This window comes from Crocuta crocuta, unplaced genomic scaffold (assembly GCF_008692635.1).
Source record: "Crocuta crocuta isolate KB4526 unplaced genomic scaffold, BGI_CrCroc_1.0 scaffold343, whole genome shotgun sequence".
Classification (NCBI taxonomy): Eukaryota; Metazoa; Chordata; class Mammalia; order Carnivora; family Hyaenidae; genus Crocuta; species Crocuta crocuta.
The window spans coordinates 3,075,431-3,081,430 of NW_027532679.1; the positions used below are offsets into that span (position 1 = coordinate 3,075,431).

The window sequence follows — 6,000 nt, forward strand, 5'->3', positions numbered from 1 at the left end:
AATTAAGATGCTTTGGATGGCAGGTAACAGAATATCTAACTGAAACTTATTCTTTCATATAGTAAGACACCCAAAATGTCCAGAGTTGATTCAGCAACTCAACAATATCAGAGTTCTTAGGTTTAGGGCATGTGTGTGTGTGTGTGTGTGTGTGTGTGTGTGTGTGTGTGTGTGTGTGTAGTGTTTTGTTTGTTTTGCTTTCCCCTTCATAGTCTCAATATGGCTGCTATAGTGCTAAGAATTACCTTCACTAATGATGATATACAAAATAATGGTGTGAAAGAATGTTCATTTTGTGTGTCTCTTTTTATCAGAGAGGAAGATTCTTCCAGAAATCCTGAGTTCCTCAGAAAACATTCACCATAAGCCAATCCACAGGCAAAGGGCAATGGCATTACAATAATTGGTTTAGACTGTTCATCATTTATCCCTGGACCTGGGCCTATATTCCCTAAGCACAGTACTAGTTCTATAGCCTAAGAGAACTGGGATTCTGACAGCCAGGAAAGAACAAAGGCTCTTGGGTAAACAACCAACAACTTCAGCCAGTCCTTCCTACATACTACCAGTAGACTCATCAAGCACTTCCTGCTTGAACAAGGGTTCTCAGCCTGCTGGGTGAAGTCCCTGTCTCTTCACCTGGAAGTAAGTGTTTAGTCCCTAATCTATCAGAGGAGTTCATATTTCACCACCAAAATTCCTTTGGAGCATCATACTTTCCTTCATAGCTCAATATCATCTTTTGTAATTATACATGAATTTAGGGAGATTTATGACTAGTGTCTCTAGTCCCTAAATTCCATTAGGATTATGTCTGTTTTGTTCACCATTATACTCAACACTTAACACAGGTCTTGAACACAGTGGGTATTCATAAATATTTGTTGAGTGAATGAATGTCTATACTTGTCAAAGGGAGCAAGCAGCAATTTCAATAGTTAGATATTTAATCTGGCAAAAGCAGGTTTCTATGTAGCTATCAAAAGAGGTTGAAAGAATTTGGTACCTCAACATCACCAACATTTTGTTAAAGGACTAATTGCCAAGCCCCGTGTACATGTGGGACCATTAGTAATTCTGTAGCTATGCAAATTAAAACAGTGATGTATGATTTATAGCTTTAATAACATTCTGAAGGCTCTTAAATTTTAATCACTTGCAACATCCTTTTTAATATTCAATTACTTTATTAACTAATTAGGTCACTTGCTGAAAAAGCACATAAGGCTGGTGCTATTTTAATATCAGCTGAGCCTCACAAAATACCTTTGAAATGGTGCAAATGGTTTATTTATTTTAAACAGATCATTAAGATGCTATAATTAATAAACCAATTATGAAAAAAAGGCCCGATAGTGATAGATGCACAAGTACAATAGCAGTGTCCGATGGATTACTCATTTTTATACACATATATCAAGAGGCAAAACTTAAATGAAAACCCACTGTAAAAAGTGCTTTCCTAAATAATTAATTTGTGCAATGACTGATAACCCTATCACTGCAAACCTAACTTGAGGCTTGTTCATTACACAAACCTGTAATGTGTACTTTCGTTTCATCTAATGACACTCCGGATGGAAAATCCACAGCATGCTAAACTTGGTGTTCCTTGATTACTTACAAGGGCCTTAATTTGTAGATGGAGCTGGGCACTTCATGACTTATCAGTGCATTGGAGTGAGCCAAACCTCCCAGAGGAGAATCAGAAGGAGACATAGACAGGATCAGCAGCATCCCTGCTTATTGATTTCTCAGCACCGTGTTAAGGTCTTCAAAGCAAACAATGTGAACAAAGAAAGCTGAGGCCAAACCTGTGGGGATTTTTCACCTGATATTCTCAAAGGAGATTGCATCGTAGCACTAAGCCTGCATGGCTAATACACAAATATGATGGGACTCTGGCTGGGGGTGAAGCTCTCAGGCTCAAAATAGAATTTTATTTCTGGGGTCAGGGTGAGGAGGAACCAAATCATTTTTGCTGGGCTGGGAAAGAACGCTGTCAGATCCTAGAGGCCTGGTAATTTTTTTTTTTTTTTTGCCACCAACAATTTAATAATAAAACCATAATAACCACCATTTGCTAAGTGCTTACTATCTAGTGAATAGACATGTATTGAATGCCTGTATCATCTTCCCAGATATTTCAGGGCATCTGTTTCATCAACACTTATTTACTGAGGACCAGGCACCAGGGATACTGGGACGAACAAGCACAGACTAGTTTCCTGCTCTCATGGTGTTAACATTCTACAGGGGAAGTGAGACAAGACCCATAATTCCCAAGGAAACAAAGTAGAAACAACTTCAGACAACGGAGAGGGCCGTGAGAAAGCTCAAACAGGAGGCTGGGAGGGTGAAGGGAAGGTCTCTCAGAGGAAAGCAGCATTTGCAAATGGACAGGAGGGTCTGGAACAACCTAAGAGTTTGTTCTTCCTCCAGGGTCACCCGTTGTTTTCTGTTTAGTGTCCTTTCCATGGTAGTGGGGGTGAGTGGGGAAGGCAATAAGGGAGGGGACGGCAGAGTAGGGGTGAGAGTGGCAGGCAACAAAGATGGAAAGAAAGCGCAAGATGGCATTACTATGCTGCTGTCATTATCATTACCATTCTTTGCAAGGGCAGGCACTTTTCTGTACTCTGCCTCTGATATGAACTTGTGTGGGTCCAGCCATTGGTTACGGGTGCTGGTAGGTGAAAACTGCAGAGAGAACTCTTTTTCATCCCTGTCTCCTTCCTGCCACTGTCATGCTCCGCAAGTGGTTACAGCTCTAGCGTATATACTACCACTCTGTTTTACCACCTCCATGATGTGTTGACGGAACTTTAAAATATTCATACATTTCCACATTGTCCCAGGGATGTTAGGTTCTTTGGGAAGAGCAACCTAGCCCAAACAACAAATCTGATGTGGATACTGTTCAAAAGTGTGGGAAAAAATATCATTCTGCCTGGGTCCCTAAGGGAAAATATCGGAAAAGTTCCCCATAATCTCTGTCAATTGTGAACTAAATAGTATTCTAGCAAAGTGTGCCCCTCCCTTCCGGGGCCCTTGGGACTTTTTATTACACCCATGGGACCAAGGTATATCCAATTCCCAGCACTACCTGAATGATCTCTGAGAGGTATGTTAAAAACATCCTTTTTGAATGAGACAAGAAAAAATTAATTATAAGCAGACCTCTATATAATGAATAACTACTTTGGTGGATGAACTTCTTTCCCCTCTTCACTGGCCCAAAATAGACCCTACTCATGAATGTATGAGAAAAGAGTGTACTAATGATACGTTGGTATTGAAGAGGAGAAGAGCTGTGAGTTTAGCGGAGAACCTGGGCAAGAAAAATCTGGTTCTGCGCATCTTTCATGTCCTGGAAGCAGACTAGAGGACCTTTTCAAAGTGTTCACAAAAGTCTCCATTTCTCACTCTTGTGGCTTCCCTGACAGTTCAACATTTTGTTCCATGTAATCACTAGCATTGTGACAGCATTATAATCTATACATTGTCTTTGCAACTGTTTCTGCCACACTGAGTATTAAATAAATCTTTGCTAAGAAAATGAATGATTGTGAACTGTTTTTACAGAGAGATAAATTCTGAGTTATAAATGAAGAGTAAGAAAATTTGGAAACAAAGTCCATTTATGGCCTGGGTCTTTCCTTTTTTTTTTTTTTTTTTTAAATTTGGACCTGGAACAAGATGGTTGGGTTTTGAGATTTCCAAAGGGCTATAAAAATGATTCCTCCCATGTGAGGGTGACCTCTGGGACACACATCTTTTCCTCCAGAGTGGGTTCTTCAGCCTCCTGCCTGCCTCAGGAATAGAGTAAGAGAGAGCAACTGTGCCTAGCACAACAGACTGCAATCACACCAAAGATGCCCAGCCTGAGATTTTCTATTGTTTCCTGATATGATAGTAATGAATTCTTCTGACTAAACATCCAATTTGTAAAATGGTGTTTAGTGTTTGACCCCTAAGTGTATATACTTATAAAATAGATATCTGTTCTGTCAGTGTGCATTGGTCATTAGTAAAATTTATTTTCCTATATTTTATTTTTTCACTGAAATTATTTTCTTTTATTAACAAAATACTGACAGTCATTTCAGACTATCAAAACTTGAATGTCTTCTATTGTATACACCAAATCTGATTCGCTAACAATGAACTTCTTGCAATACAAAAAGATAACAGATAATTAAAATATTTGCTTTATAATACAACCAATCCATATAATACATCCCTTTCTTAATTGTCTAAAATGATTAGAAATTGTGGCACTTTCTTTTGCATAAAACCCTTTCCTCTTCATAAAACCCTGAGGTGAAAGGTTATTAATGTAATAAAACTGGAACCACAATTCTTATTTCTGTATTAGACTGCAGCCATAGGTTTTAAAATTTTTATAAAGAAATGTGGCAACTTGTAAAGCTGCTCTGTACAGTTAACAAAACACTTCCAGATCAATTTAGCCAAAAGGGCCCAGAATGACCCTGTAAAAATATCGTCCTTTTAATACTTGTTAGTGTCGAGATGAACGCCATTTTCCATCTCTACTACTGTCTCTTCTGTTTTCATAGTCGTGGCTCCAGCCATCAGGATTTCATTCTTCATGGAAGTAGTCATCTCTGCTTCCTCTGTAGTGATGGTCAGACCCATGGTCAGTGTAACGCTGTTCACGGCTGTAATGCCTATCCAGGGCGTAGGGATGAGCATTCTGTCTGACTTTACGTTGTGATGACGGCGTCTCCTGGCGCCACTGGGAGCTTGAAGACTGGTTAAACGTAGGATTGTGTGACTGAACCGATGGGGAAAATCCTGACTTATCCAGATGTGGAGAACCAAACTTCCCACCATATGAATCTGTCGCAAAATACTGTTCATCACTGCTTGTCTCTGAAAATTTTCCGGAGTAGAGAAAGACCTCTGAATTATCTGTGTTGATGAAATCATGTTATCCGCAGTCCTTTCATACCTGCTAGGAGATGTAGAGGTAGGGCTTGAGTTCCCAATATGATGTTGGGGATATGACAAACTGACATCCTGTGAGGCGTGGCTACTTCCTGATCTAAATTGAATTTTGATGGGCCTCCCAAAAAGTTTGATTCCATTAAGTAGATTCATCGCATAAGGAACAGACACTTCATGTTTGAAATTCACAAATGCAAACTGCTTTGGTTTACCATCCTTAATCTTTTGGAATTTTCACTTTTATTACTGGCCCAGCCTGGTGGAAAAGCTTGAAAAGGAGCTCCTCGGTCACTTTTGTTTCAAGGTCGCCCACCAAAAGCGTGCGATCCGCTTCTGCCGCCACCACCCCCATCGCAACGTCACTCCCTCCCTAAAAAGGCCGAAGGGTCGTCACCGCCACGCTCTATTTTCCTATATTTCAGATAAAATAAATACAAGTAGACATTTTACCCATGACATGCCATGGCAGATCCTCTGGCGTTCTCCCAGGGCCTGGGTGAACCTTCTCTTGATGATCACCACTCTGAGCAATTGAGGTGACTTAAGATAGATGTGGTTTCTTGCAGAAACATATCCCATGTTGATGGGGAACAGACCTACTGCTAGGAGCATGTTAAGAGCATCTTAAGAGCTAGATTCTTACATATGAATCAAGATGGAAAATGCATTAAACAGGGGCGCCTGGGTGGCTCAGTCGGTTAAGTGACTGACTTCGGCTCAGGTCATGATCTCGTGGTCTGTGAGATCAAGCCCCACGTTGGGCTCTGTGCTGACGGGGAGGAGGCTGCTTGGGATTCTCTCTCTCCTTTTCTGTCCCCAACCCCCTCCCCCCATGTTCTGTCTCTCTTTCTCAAAACAAACAAATAAATAATTAATTAAAAAACAAAAAAGAAAATGTATTAAATAAAACATTCTGGCCTTTGACCTTCTGTGGAGCTTCTCTGGGGACCATGGGTCAAAGAGAGGTTCCATCATGTCATATACGAGTGTTTCCCCAAGCTCTGCCCTTCTCATATTACTCTGTGCTTCATC

At 40.4% G+C, this 6,000-nt stretch overlaps 1 pseudogene; it reads right to left on the reverse strand.

Annotated features, from left to right (window-relative positions):
- Positions 1-4,519: 4,519 nt before the first annotated feature.
- On the reverse strand, positions 4,520-5,320 carry LOC144245383 (RNA-binding protein 7 pseudogene; annotated as a pseudogene).
- Positions 5,321-6,000: the final 680 nt, after the last annotated feature.